The 13,358-nt window shown below is 40.1% G+C and overlaps 1 protein-coding gene across 19 annotated transcripts in view; it reads left to right on the top strand.

Moving 5' to 3' along the window:
• Positions 1–4,268: 4,268 nt before the first annotated feature.
• Positions 4,269–13,358, top strand: part of LOC131124906 (adhesion G protein-coupled receptor L3-like) — a 170,391-nt gene continuing 161,301 nt past the window's right edge. For 6 of the 19 annotated variants that reach the window (XM_058065882.2, XM_058065876.2, XM_058065895.2 and 3 more), the window contains exon 1: positions 4,270–4,550. The gene's annotated coding sequence lies outside the window, so the exon portion shown is untranslated. Of the gene's footprint in view, positions 4,551–6,238; positions 6,309–13,358 lie in introns of those variants that run through there. The other 13 variants (XM_058065893.2, XM_058065877.2, XM_058065879.2 and 10 more) reach the window with 5 other exon arrangements.

Raw genomic sequence — 13,358 nt, 5'->3', positions numbered from 1 at the left:
ATTATGAATGCTCACTAAGATTTAGACAGATTTTTAACAATATTTGAGACAGAGATATGCTTTTTGTGTACATAGACAAAGTTTTACAAGAAACTAATAAAAGGGCGTGCATAGGAAAAAAATACTCAAATAGAAAAAAAGAACTAAATCATTTCATAAGCTTGAAAATTAGTATCATTATGGGCAATAATAACTGAATTTCTTTGGAATGGGTGTGGATGCATAGTTTAGGAAAGGAATTGAAACGTACAGACAGCAACGTTGCAGCGCCCCACAGTGGTCCAGAACGGCATTACGCATCTCCAAGACTTTCACTGACTGGGCCATTTTTAGAGGGACCTAACAAACATTGGTACTGGGATTCGGGACAGCTACTAAAACTGAAAGACAGTGCTGATGATTCCGGGAGGCATTGCAAGACCTCTCTTTGCTTGCCTTGGCTCCGTTATTAACACAGTATTCCTTCACAGACTGATAATTAAATTACTGTGCTTCTCTCATACCAGAGTAGGTCCCCATCTCTCCATGGCCTCCAGCCTCATCTCTCTCTATTATGTGACTGTGTCAGCACCCAACCCAGACAATGCAAGTCATTAAAATACCACCATGCTGGACCACATCTCCTGTAGTGATTAGACTGCATACAGAGGTGATGGGGTGGAGTGGAAGACAACTTAGTCCTGAGAACCGATTTCATCATCAATGGGGAGTGTGTGGAGAGGGTGTCCATATTTTAAGATGGTGGGTGTTATTGTGCAGCAGGCCCAACAACATCACCTGGGGAGGGCGCTGCTGACCATCTTTTACTACTTACTCCATTGAGAGCATGCTGACTACTGCGTCTTTGTCCCCTGCTGTGCCAATGGTACACAATAGGGCGCCACAAAGGGTCATTAATACTACCCTAAAAATTATTGACCATCCTCTCAACTCCTTGAAGGACCTTAAAAGCACCTTATTTCATAAGGGCATGCAGTGTCCCGAGACCAGAGACACAGTCACTGAGGTCAAGGACAAACGGGGGTAGAAAATATGTCAATACTACAATACTACACTGGATTTATTACTTTCTGCTATACAAAATATCTCATATTTTGACTGTACTCGGCTTTGAACACAGGACAATTGGCAATGAGTGTTGACCATTGAACCAAAAGTCTGCATTGGCGACCCAACGTTTAGCGCAACTCTTAAGTCCAAGTTTTCATCAATGTACACTGACACCCGTTGCATATATACAGTAGTATTATTTTTATGCATGCAGTATATCTTAGGTATGTCTTATTTAAGATTTGAAATCTGATGTTGATGATGTGCTGTATTGATACCATACTGCAGAGTTTTTGTCAATGATGACAAAAATATCATATGCTGTAATAGCGCAGTATCAACATCAGATGTTGTATCAGTACTGCGGTTATGACATCAGTTCTTTCTGAAAGTTCTCCCAAAAAGTCTTCGAAGGAATGTCCTCAAGAAGAAACAAAAACATCACTCGCTCGTGACTGTATGGGCGTTTTTTCCAAGTCCAATTCGGTGTGTAGTGGGTGTTTGTGTGGGTGATGGTGATATAAGGGTGAGGGTGGCCAGGCACGACTTACTGGTTTGTACTTTTACTAAACATTTCATAATCAGAGGTGGCAACCAAGTCTTAGGCCAGAACTAGCTTCTTGTTTTTAATGTCCTCCGTCCATTTTCATGCATCCATGTGAACACTAGCCTAAGCAGGGACTTCTGTCTTAGGACACCACCTCTAGTTCCACCTGGGGTGGGGGGGGGGCAACATTGTCTACTATGAGGCCTCAGTGTTGGACATGCAAAATTGGGTACGGTGGTTACTTTCTGTAGTTCCCCTTAGAACAGGGGTGGGCAAACTACGGCCCGGGGGCCACATCCGGCCCGCCAAGTGTTTGAATACGGCCTGCCCAATCTTTCCAAAGTATTTCATTTAAACTCAACATACAACCTGGCATCATGGCCTGAGCCAACCATTTGATGGTTTTATCAATTTCGTTTTTTTACATGGTCTGTTGTTTACAAAGTGCTCCTGAAAAAAGGGACACAAGCACATAATAATAATAATAATAATAATAATAATTATTATTAGATTATTATAATTATTATGTTAATGCTAATTATTATATTAATTATATATAATATTATTGTTATATTTGCATATTTTACATAATAATAATATAATAATTATTTTAATTTTATTGTGATTATTATAATATTTTATTTTTAAAACATTTAAATATAAATATAAAATAATAAATAATAATAGCAGATTGCATGACAATTTTACAGATACAATAATACCAGGTGGACTGTTACGTGTAAAATATATAGTCTGCCCCCCCCCCCCCCCCCGGAAATTTTGTCATATCAATGCGGCCCGCGAGTCAAAAACTTTGCCCACCCCTGCCTTAGAAGAACTATTCCCAGGTCACCTGTGAGACATAGTGCTTCCTAGGCATGCCCATAATACTTCCTGAGGAGCCACCGTTCAGGATTCAGACCTGAGACATCAACTCCCACCCCAAAGCCCGGTCTTGGAGTCACATATGAGAGCCCCTTTTTGACTTATCCTGTAGTACCCACATAGGACCGCCCCATTGCAGACCCCCATACTGACAGGTAGCCAAATTGACTGTTGTTAGCTTCAGTTTCCAGAGTCAACTCCTGCTACCTTGTCCAGTTCCTCCTGGCTTGAGGGATACCCACCATGGAGGTGTTCTGCCCCTCTCAGAAAGTCCCCATCGTGGTGCCATGGCTTGGGAAGGGGCAATTGCTTAGGACCACCCCACTGTATTTTTGCCCCAAATTAGGGACCAGCGCTACATGGTGGCTGCTTCGGCTACCAAAGCCAATTCATCAACTCTACGGTCACCTCCTCTTGGTCTTGGTCTTATATAAGACTTCCCCGGAGATCTACGTATCCAGTGAGACACATCGGACCCTCTACCTGCAGCCAAAACATAACATTTTACCTAAAATGCATAAGAGGATTTCGGAAAAGCTGTAATAAAACATCCCTCCCCCAAACACATTTAACACTCAACCGCTCACTAAGCATTGGAGTAAACATTTGTTCAACATTTAGTACGGCTGAAAGATCCATTCAGGAGGAGAGAACACAACAATGCCTGCAAGAACAAAACAACACTAGTGGATAATCATGCTTGCTTGCAGCTTACAGTACATGTACTGTATACCGTACATACAGACGTCATGTAATGTAATACTGTATGCAAAACCTTTTCCACAAAGGCTTGCATACTGAAACATGACTACAGGGGGAAACGGGTGCAGGGGCCACTTTGATTTTTTTTTACATTTTGTAAACCAACATATGTAAATTTGGAGAAGAAACAGCCTGCAACTCAGCTTGGTGAGAAAGGGGAATTAATTATTTAGAAAATGAGTGTTTATGAGTATTATTGAGTATTATTATTTTTGCTGTTGTTTTTCCAAACACTTTCTATTGCATTTATATTTTATTTGTGTTCATAATATTTTGACTATATTCTTATATTATATTATACCTCTTTTCCAAAAAAATAATTTTTGTCGCAATTTTATGGTTTTAAAAAATAATGTATTTTTTCTTTAATATTTCAATGTTTCAAATACTAAAATTAAATTATTTCCCCTGCTAATATAATTACTTAAAATCTTTTTTTCTCTTAATATCCCAGCCTCGTTGTCCAAATATCTAAATTTTTAAAATAAAATTATTGCTTTTATTTCAGTTTTGATGTTTTGTTTTTTTTTACATTTTCCAAATACTTTTTTTCTTGTAAAATGACTAGGGCTGTCAATTTTAATCAAATTAATCACAGCGATCAAATGAATTAATCATGATTAATCACCACTGGAAATTATGGATTATGTGTGAAATAGTCCCTTTTTTTAAAAACTATTTTAGGAGCAAAATGGTCAATGACAGGACAGTATTTAATATAAATATAAAAAATAAATAAAAATAAAATAATAATAATAATAAAAAATATATATATTTTTACTTTATTTGTATGTGCTAACGCTCCAAATCAACTGAAAATGTATATCATGCTAAAAGATACCACACCGTAAGCCAAAATGGCCCCTACGCCACACTTTGGATACCCCTGCTTTTGGAGGATGAACAGTGAGGCTTTGGAAAACATGTCCCCTGACTTTTGCTGCTAGGGGGCGCCCGAGTATATCCCAACAACGCACTCCACCACTCCTCCCACTCCACTCTCTCACCTTTCCACCACTCCTCTCTCTCTTTCTGTCTTTGCCGGATTGGAGTCATCCGGTGTTGCACGCAATTTTTGTTCTGCAAGTCGTGCAGTTTGAAGAGTCATTTCGGATCATTTGGAATACTCTTTGGCTTTATTTTGTGAGGCACACACATAAAAAAAGGACGCATTGTTACCACAAGCTAGGAAGTGAGGATGTAAGACGCATGGATGTGGACCCCCCCACACAGCCCCCTCTCTCCTTGGAGATATTTTGGATTCCCTTTTCTTTTGGATCGAAAGGCTTAAATTGGAAGCGCATTGGTGAGTGAGAAACACAATAACAACAAGAACAACGCCGCTCCATGCGTTCATTCACGTAATCATGCTATGCTCCCCCGTCTAATTGACATTAACGTGGGCTGGCGGTGCCTTCAAATGTAATGGGACATTTACATTTCCTCGTGCTGCATTGACTGAATGGAACTTTCAGTGTCGTCCACTTATGTGTTCCGTGATTGTGTAATGCTATTTAACAAATAACAGAGATATGAATCATACGACATCACAATCGATTCCTCTCATTAAAAGTCATTAATTCATCTTTTCACAGAATTTAATATCCAAATTGACATGGGACCACTCATGCGGCTTGGAAGTGTTCGTCTTGACTAAAATGCGGCATTTGCAGAAATAAAAGTATTAAATAGAGTAAATATTGCATTACAAAATAGTATTAACAAACCATTACCATATATTGACTCCAGTAATTCTTATATGTAATAAATCGACCATTTAACATATTTAATAGTACACTTTGCATTCATTTTACGTTATAAATAATACATAAATCAACTAGATGAATGAATAAAACCATTGTCGCATACTAAATAAAGTCAACAAAATATCACAGATAAGAAATATTGGGAAATAAAAGCAAAATAATTCAATTAAACACAATAAAAATACTTAGTTCTAAAATAAATGGCAAAAATTCATGAATGGAAAAACACAAAACAAGAAAATATGACAAAAAACGAAGTATAATAGTATTAACTAGCTAAAACGTATAAAATGCTGATATAGAGGTCATCAAATGCAACATTTGCAGGAATAAAACAGAAACAGAATTATTATTATTATCATCTTTTGTGGATTCAATGCCTTTTTTGTGTGTAACCGGGGCAGAGCTAATGCGGTGGCGGCTCATACATAGTCCACGTGCCGCAGCTTGATGGCCTCTGAACCTTACGGCACCTTATACAGGACTTCAAAGTCTCCTCTCTTTCTCTTATGCATTTCTCTTAACAGGGAGCGTATTGTTTGCCACTAATTCAGGTTAATTTGTGGCCCTCCTTGGAGGATCTAGTTTTGTGAACCACGTGAACCGCGTGAACCGCTACATGAACGACTCATTCATTAAAGCCGGCAATGCAGGTTCGGTATTGTTTGTTCTGTTATTTAATCCTCAACTCTCTTTAGCCTCTTTTAAAAGTGCACTGGCGCTAGAAGAGGCTTGGCTTTGGAGCAGCATGCTGGTTTCTATGGCAACCCAAACAAGCACCAAAGTATTTATTTTCTTTAATAACAATAATAATAATAATAAAAAAAACTGAAATGCAATTTTTCAAAAAGGAGCTGAGCCATTCTTGGTGTACGATGGTCCAAAAGAGTGACGTTATTCCCGGATTTCAGTGTTGGAAAAGCCGGTCATTACCACACAGATGAGGGCTTTCAGTCATGAGGGATGCTCCTTGGAAGATCTCCACATAATGTCACCACTTGACGCCCCTGCACAACCTGACGCTCTATTGTTCTATCAAAGGAAAAAGCACCTTCTCCACTGTGCCGTGTGGAAACATCTCAGGTGGCATCTCCAGTAACGTTGGAAGCCATCAGGACTGTCAGGGTTCCATTTTTTTCCTCCTGTGCAAATTCCAAATTGGGTCTTTGAAGACGTTTCTTGTTCTTAACACCTTCTCTCCCAGATTGCCGTTTGATGGTTATTGGACTGCACTTGGCACCTGTAACAACCATCATTTGGACAGAGGATCATCCCGTATCTGGACAGACACCCAATCGGTGACATTTTTTTTTTTTTTTTGCGTGTCTACCACTTTGTCTTGTTTGTTCCATAACCCTCAGGATCTTTGGAAGAAGTTAACTTGCCAGTCTTACTGCGTCCATCCAACCTCAGCAATGATGGCGCACTGCCATCGAGGTTGTGCTTATGCAGCTCAACAATCCGAAAACGAGAGAACGCCTTGACCTAAACCTGACAGCTAAACCTGACAGCTAAACCTGACAGCTAAACCTGACAGGAAATGACACTGAATGTGCATTTTTGCCAATTGGTCAACTGGTCTGTAAATTTGCATCAAGAGTGCATTTTGGTATTACTGGTTGGTTGGTTTCGACCACCTTCTCTTCATCTTCTCAACGTCTGAGTGAAAGCTACCAAAATACCACACACCGTGATGTGTAATCCGGAAGAGTTTGCACATGTGGAATGGATGGATTCCACATTTCCCAGCATGCTTTGCTGTAGTTAAACGATCATTTTTGACAGTCTTATGACTCTACTCTACAGACTGGGTGTAATAGTCAAAGTGGTGTCGTTTTTAGTCATGTGCAGTTAAATTAGAAATACTTTTGGTACACGCTGACTGAGTGGTCTACATACGTAGTACTGTGGTCACTTCTAAGCTTGTATTTCCACAGGAGTAGTTGATACTTTGTTGAATAGAACAACTCAATGATATTTTCCAAAATCTACACTGAAATTTGGGCTGACCAAAACTGCAATTTTGGTCGCTAGTCTAATTTATCCCAGGGGAGTTCTTTCAGTCAGATATGAGTTTTATCAGTTTTGAAAATGGAGGCGAGCAATCAGCACTGGACTGCTGCGGAAAAGTTTGTTTTTGATCCAAACTGAACATAATTTCCAAATGGGATGGATGAAAAACTCCAAGAAAAACCCAGTATCACGTGACGTTTTACTGCGCATGACCCATTGACTGTGAGTGTGAATGGTTGTTTGTCTATATGTGCCCTGTGATTGGCTGGCGACCAGTCCAGGGTGTACCCCGCCTCTCGCCCGAAGACAGCTGGGATAGGCTCCAGCACCTCCGAGACCCTCGTGAGGAAAAAGCGGTAGAAAATGAATGAATGAATGAATGAATGAATGAATGACCCATTGACTATTCTATTTGATTATTGCGGCGCATGTAGACCAGAGATTGGAATATTCCTTTCTATGTATACCATTGTTTTCAGAAAAAGTCATTCATAAAGAAAGACGAAAAACTCCTCATGTAAACGTGGTACTAATGACACCTAGTAACCAATATAGAATACAGTACTACGTTCAGGTTGTCTTTTGAAGACGTTTCACCATCAGTTCATGACTAGGTGATATACGGTGCGATCATCACACCCGATATTGTAATACTGTATCATTGTTTAGCTTTAGCATTTAGCATTGGAATGAAAGCTCAACTTTCCTGATATTCTCTGATGCAAAAAGAACTAACACAGGGGTCTCAAACTCAATTTACTTGGGGGCCACTGGAGCTCGGGTCTGGGTGAGACTGGGCGGCATCAAAAAAAACGCATTTATTAAAAACAAAAAAATTTTAAAAACTTTGTTTTGGTTCCAATTTTCTACAATAAAAGCTCTGATAAAACATTCCACTGTTCTCAAATATCTTACTTTTTATTTTTCTACACAAAATAAGATGAAAAATAAATAAACAAATCAAGAATAAAGAAAATCAATCAATCAGTAATAAATAAATAAATATAATAATAATAATAATAATAATGAAACGGCAAATAATAAAAACTTAAGAAACCACATATAGTTGGTGGGTAGACAAATTATTTTTTTCAGATTAAAATGAACAAAGCATTATTAGAGCCCTGTAGACATGACAAAACACGACTATAGTCACATTTATACTCTTTTTATTTACAACATATTGCGCAACTGCAGGGTCTTGAGACACATGCTAACTCGCAAACTAGAGAGCTAGCGACCTAAACGGTAGCCTTCAAGTTATTTCCTTTAAAGTTAAATAGCCAAAAACTTACCACTTCCACACGGATAGGGAGGATAACTATTAACAGTTATTTAACCTTTAACATGAACATTAATCAAACGTAATAATTTTTTCTGGGTACATGATACCATACAGCATCCATATCAACATTAAACTTTCATATCAAGACGGGGGCCTCAAACTAGTGTCCTGCGGGCCACATTTGGCCCACGGGCCGCGTGTTTGAGACCCCTGAACTAACACAAATACACATTATATTTTCGTCTTTTATCGAGTTTAAATCTGTCAAATGAAGCGGCGACAACGAAGCAGCATGGTAGCTTGAAAGCTCATCTTGGTTGATATTTCCAAACTGATTAAGGCGCTCGTGCAGCCTAAAGGGAATTTGGGACTTTCAAGTAAAGCTGCATGGAAGCTCGTACCTTTTTATCCCGTTGTTGTTGTTGGGTTTGCGTGAGCATCCAAAAATGTCAACCTAGCATTTAACGCAATCTTTCCGACACTGTAGGACGCTTTAAAATGCATCCAAAAGCGATCAAACTGACAAAACCGCCATACATCAACGTCTTTACTGCGCTATAAAAAGTCTCATATACAGTATTTGCATTTTCAGGTTTTTCTTTAGGGAGGTGGGGGGGGGGGGCTATATTGCTGACCTTTTCTATTTTGTTTCAAACAAAGATGCAATGCTTCTCCGGGACGGGAGCGCTAAAAAGAAGTTAATTTATGGCCTGTTTGGGAGGCAGGTTGAGGCTTGAATGTGTAATCAGGAGGGCACCTGCAGCCCAGCATACAAATGATCGGACATGGCGGTTAGCATTTACAGTGCCCTTCCTATCCCCCTCCATGCCACAAAAACCAAACCAGTGGGACCTCCTGATCTGACCACTAATTGGCCAATGACAACGGATGATTTTATTACAGCGGGAGAGTGCTCCTGTCCGATAGAGGATCTTTCTTTTCAGTCGGTCTTGAAAAAGCCCAGAGCGTTCCTTTCCTGTAGTGCAGGGGTCTCAAACACGCGGCCCGCGGGCCAAATGTGGCTTGCAGAACACTAGTTTGAGGCCCCCGCCTTGATATGAAAGTTTAATATGGATGCTGTATGGTATCATGTACCCAGAAAAAATTATTACGTTTGATTAATGTTCATGTTAAAGGTTAAATAACTGTTAATAGTTATCCTCCCTATCCGTGTGGAAGTGGTAAGTTTTTGGCTATTTAAGTTTAAAGGAAATAACTTGAAGGCTACCAGTTTAGGTCGCTAGATCTCTAGTTTGCGAGTTAGCATGTGTCTCAAGACCCTGCAGTTGCGCAATATGTTGTAAATAAAAAGAGTATAAATGTGACTATAGTCGTGTTTTGTCATGTCTACAGGGCTCTAATAATGCTTTGTTCATTTTAATCTGAAAAAAATAATTTGTCTACCCACCAACTATATGTGGTTTCCTAAGTTTTTATTATTTGCCATTTTATTATTATTATTATATTTATTTATTACTGATTGATTTTCTTTATTCTTGATTTGTTTATTTATTTTTCATCTTATCTTGTGCAGAAAAATAAAAATTAAGATATTTGAGAACAGTGGAATGTTTTATCAGAGCTTTTATTGTAGAAAATCAGAACCAAAGCAAAGTTTATTCATTTTTCTGTTTTTAATAAATGCGTTTTTTTTTTTTTTGGAAAACCTGATAGGGCCCAGCCTTGCCCAGACCCTAGCTCCAGAGGCCCCCAGATAAATTGAGTTTGAGACCCCTGCTGTAGTGGATCTTTAAGTCGCATTAGGTCCTTAAAAACAGCAGAGTGCTCCTGTCATATTGATGATCATTGACTAGAATCGGGTAATTAAAAAAAAAAAAAAGCAGAGCTCTGTCATATACAGGATCTTTGGCATTCACTGTCTTTATCAGATTCCACTTGTAGCTTATGAATCAATTGCTGCATTACCTCTTCCGTCCTAGCTTGGGACCAGATTGATTCTTCTAATCAATACCTTGGATTGGATTGAGAGAGCGTTGGCGGTGGGCTTCAACCAGAAGAAAAAAAAATGGAGGTTTGTCTTGTTTCATGTTGGTGTCTTTTGTTACCGGTGGAGCGTTTTTAGCTTTGCGCCAGTGGAGCACAGCCGCTTAAACGACTGCATTTTTTTTTTTTAGTCTCACCTTGAACCTAATTGACTGCTCTGGGACAAAAAAAAAAAAAAAAAGTGCTGAGATCTTCGGTTTGTGTACTCGCGGCGGCGGACTTGGACCCGAGATTATTCTGTGTTGTTTCCAGCCAGGTTCCATTCATGAGGATGTCTCTTTCAGCACCATTAATGAGCTTTAATGTCTTCTACAGAGTCCTCCAAGCAAAGACCGGGACTTTCATTGGTTGCCGTAAGACCGTAATCAGTCATGTTGTCAAAACGTGTGTCCCGCACCCCTTCCCACCCCCCCCCCCCAACCCCCCCGCCAGACACGATGCAGCTCATTCAGCCGAATAATAAGCAGCAGACAATGATACAGGTAGCCAGAGTAGCCGCTGGAAAGGATTTGACGGAGTTGAAAATACGCCTTGAAGTCACTTTGGATTCTCCTGAAGTGAAGTAAAAAAGGTCTCGGTTTTACTTAAATGTGGCCACCATCTTGGTTGAGGTTTATTGACTGAGACAATGAATGAAAATAATCTTTCCTTGCCATAATAATGATGCCTTAAGATATAAAATGACTATGAATTAACATGTAATGTCCCTCTGATGTAATTCTTCCTGATCCTATCCATCCTGGTCACTCCCAATGAGAACCTAAACTGTCTAAACTCTTGTGTATTCTTCTTCTTTCTCTTTGGGCTTTTCCCTTCAGTGGTTGCCATAGCAAATCAATCTCCTCCATCCAACCTTGTCTTCTGCATCTGTTTCTTTCACGCCAACTAGACCTCCTTTGGTCTTCCTCTACGCTTCCTACCTGGCAGCGCTAAACGCAGCATCCTTCTACCAATATATTCACTATCTCTCCTCTGGACATGTCCCAACCATCTCAGTCTGGCCTCTCACAAAGGTCTCTAACATGTAATGTCCCTCTGATGTACTCCTTCCTGATCCTATCCATCCTGGTCACTCCCAATGAGAACCTAAACTGCCTAAACTCTTGTGTGTTCTTCTTCTTTCTCTTTGGGCTTTTCCCTTCAGGGGTCGCCACAGCAAATCAATCTCCTCCATCTTCTGCATCTGTCTCTGTCACACCAGCTACCCTCATGTCCTCCTTCACTACATCCATGAACCTCTTTGGTCTTCCTCTACGCCTCCTACCTGGCAGCTCTAAACGCAGCATCCTTCTACCAATATATTCCCTATCTCTCCTCTGGACATGTCCCAACAATCTCCAAGGTCTCTAACATGTAATGTCCCTCTGATGTACTCATTCCTGATCCTATCCATCCTGGTCACTCCCAATGAAAACCTTAGCATCCTCGTCTCTGCTACCTCCAGTTTTGCTTCCTGTCTCAGTCTGGCCTCTTTGACTTTATCTCCAAGGCCTCTAAACATGTTCCTGATCCTATCCATCCTGGTCACTCCCAATGAGAACCTAAACTGCCTAAACTCTTGTGTGTTCTTCTTCTTTCTCTTTGGGCTTTTCCCTTCAGGGGTCGCCACAGCAAATCAATCTCCTCCATCTTCTGCATCTGTCTCTGTCACACCAACTACCCTCATGTCCTCCTTCACTACATCCATGAACCTCCTCTTTGGTCGTCCTCTACGCCTCCTACCTGGCAGCTCTAAACGCAGCATCCTTCTACCAATATATTCCCTATCTCTCCTCTGGACATGTCCCAACAATCTCCAAGGTCTGTAATATGTAATGTCCCTCTGATGTACTCATTCCTGATCCTATCCATCCTGGTCACTCCCAATGAAAACCTTAGCATCCTCGTCTCTGCTACCTCCAGTTTTGCTTCCTGTCTCAGTCTGGCCTCTTTGACTTTATCTCCAAGGCCTCTAAACATGTTCCTGATCCTATCCATCCTGGTCACTCCCAATGAGAACCTAAACTGCCTAAACTCTTGTGTGTTCTTCTTCAAATCAATCTCCTCCATCCAACCCTGTCTTCTGCATCTGTCTCTGTCACATCAACTACCCTCATGTCCTCCTTCACTACATCCTTAAACCTCCTCTTTGGTCTTCCTCTACGCCTCCTACCTGGCAGCTCTAAACGCAGCATCCTTCTACCAATATTTTCACTATCTCTCCTCTTTGACTTTATCTCCAAGGCCTCTAAACATGTGATGTCCCTCTGATGTACTCCTTCCTGATCCTATCCATCCTGGTCACTCCCAATGAAAACAGCCATGAATATAAGACCTTATTTTAGACAAAATCAAAGCCAAATTTTGGATGGCGTCTTATATTCAGGGTCGTCTTATATTTTTAGCATGGTAGTATTGTTTTCTTGTCTTAAAATTACTTTTCCTCAAACAAGGTTTCTTAAATTTTAGAGTCAATGTGGCAATTTTCTTCTTCCCTGAATAAGAGAGGTTGAATTATATTTGAATCAATACGGTGATTATCAAGGGAATAAAGATTTAATGTTATGAGAATAATTTCATCATCTGATGGAGAAAAAAGTCATAAATGATTAAAAAAATGTTCATTTAATGACAAAAGTGGGCTACTTTGACAGGAATAAAAGTCTTAAACGACAAGAAATAAGACCGTTTTAGTGAAATGAAGTATTGTGTGAAAGTGGTCATTTTCATGAAAGTCATCCTTATGGGGAAGATCTCTGATGGTGAAAATGAGTCATCTTCCCTCCTGCTTCTGGAACATAAATTAGCCAATCACCTTTTGTGTTGCCAATTATTTCTGCTGCGATTGTAACGAGGTCTCTCCAGCTGTAGCAGACACAAAGCTCGCTCGCTGAAGCCCAAAACATAAACAAGATTACAAGAAAGGAAGCCCGGGCACTCGGAAGCGACGCCTCGGCTAAATGGAGCGCTGGTGCGGAGTTAGCCAGGAGACAGTTTAGGAACGGACCTGGACAAAGACGTTGTTGTCTTTAGCGATCGATGGCAGGACTGTTCATTAGTAGGGAAT

The sequence above is a fragment of the Doryrhamphus excisus genome, linkage group LG2, assembly GCF_037039965.1.
Source record: "Doryrhamphus excisus strain RoL-2023G ecotype Guam linkage group LG2, RoL_Dexc_Guam_v1.1, whole genome shotgun sequence".
In the NCBI taxonomy this organism is placed as follows: Eukaryota; Metazoa; Chordata; class Actinopteri; order Syngnathiformes; family Syngnathidae; genus Doryrhamphus; species Doryrhamphus excisus.
The sequence above is the reverse complement of the archived record's forward strand: the minus strand, read 5'-3'. Positions and strand labels throughout refer to the sequence as shown.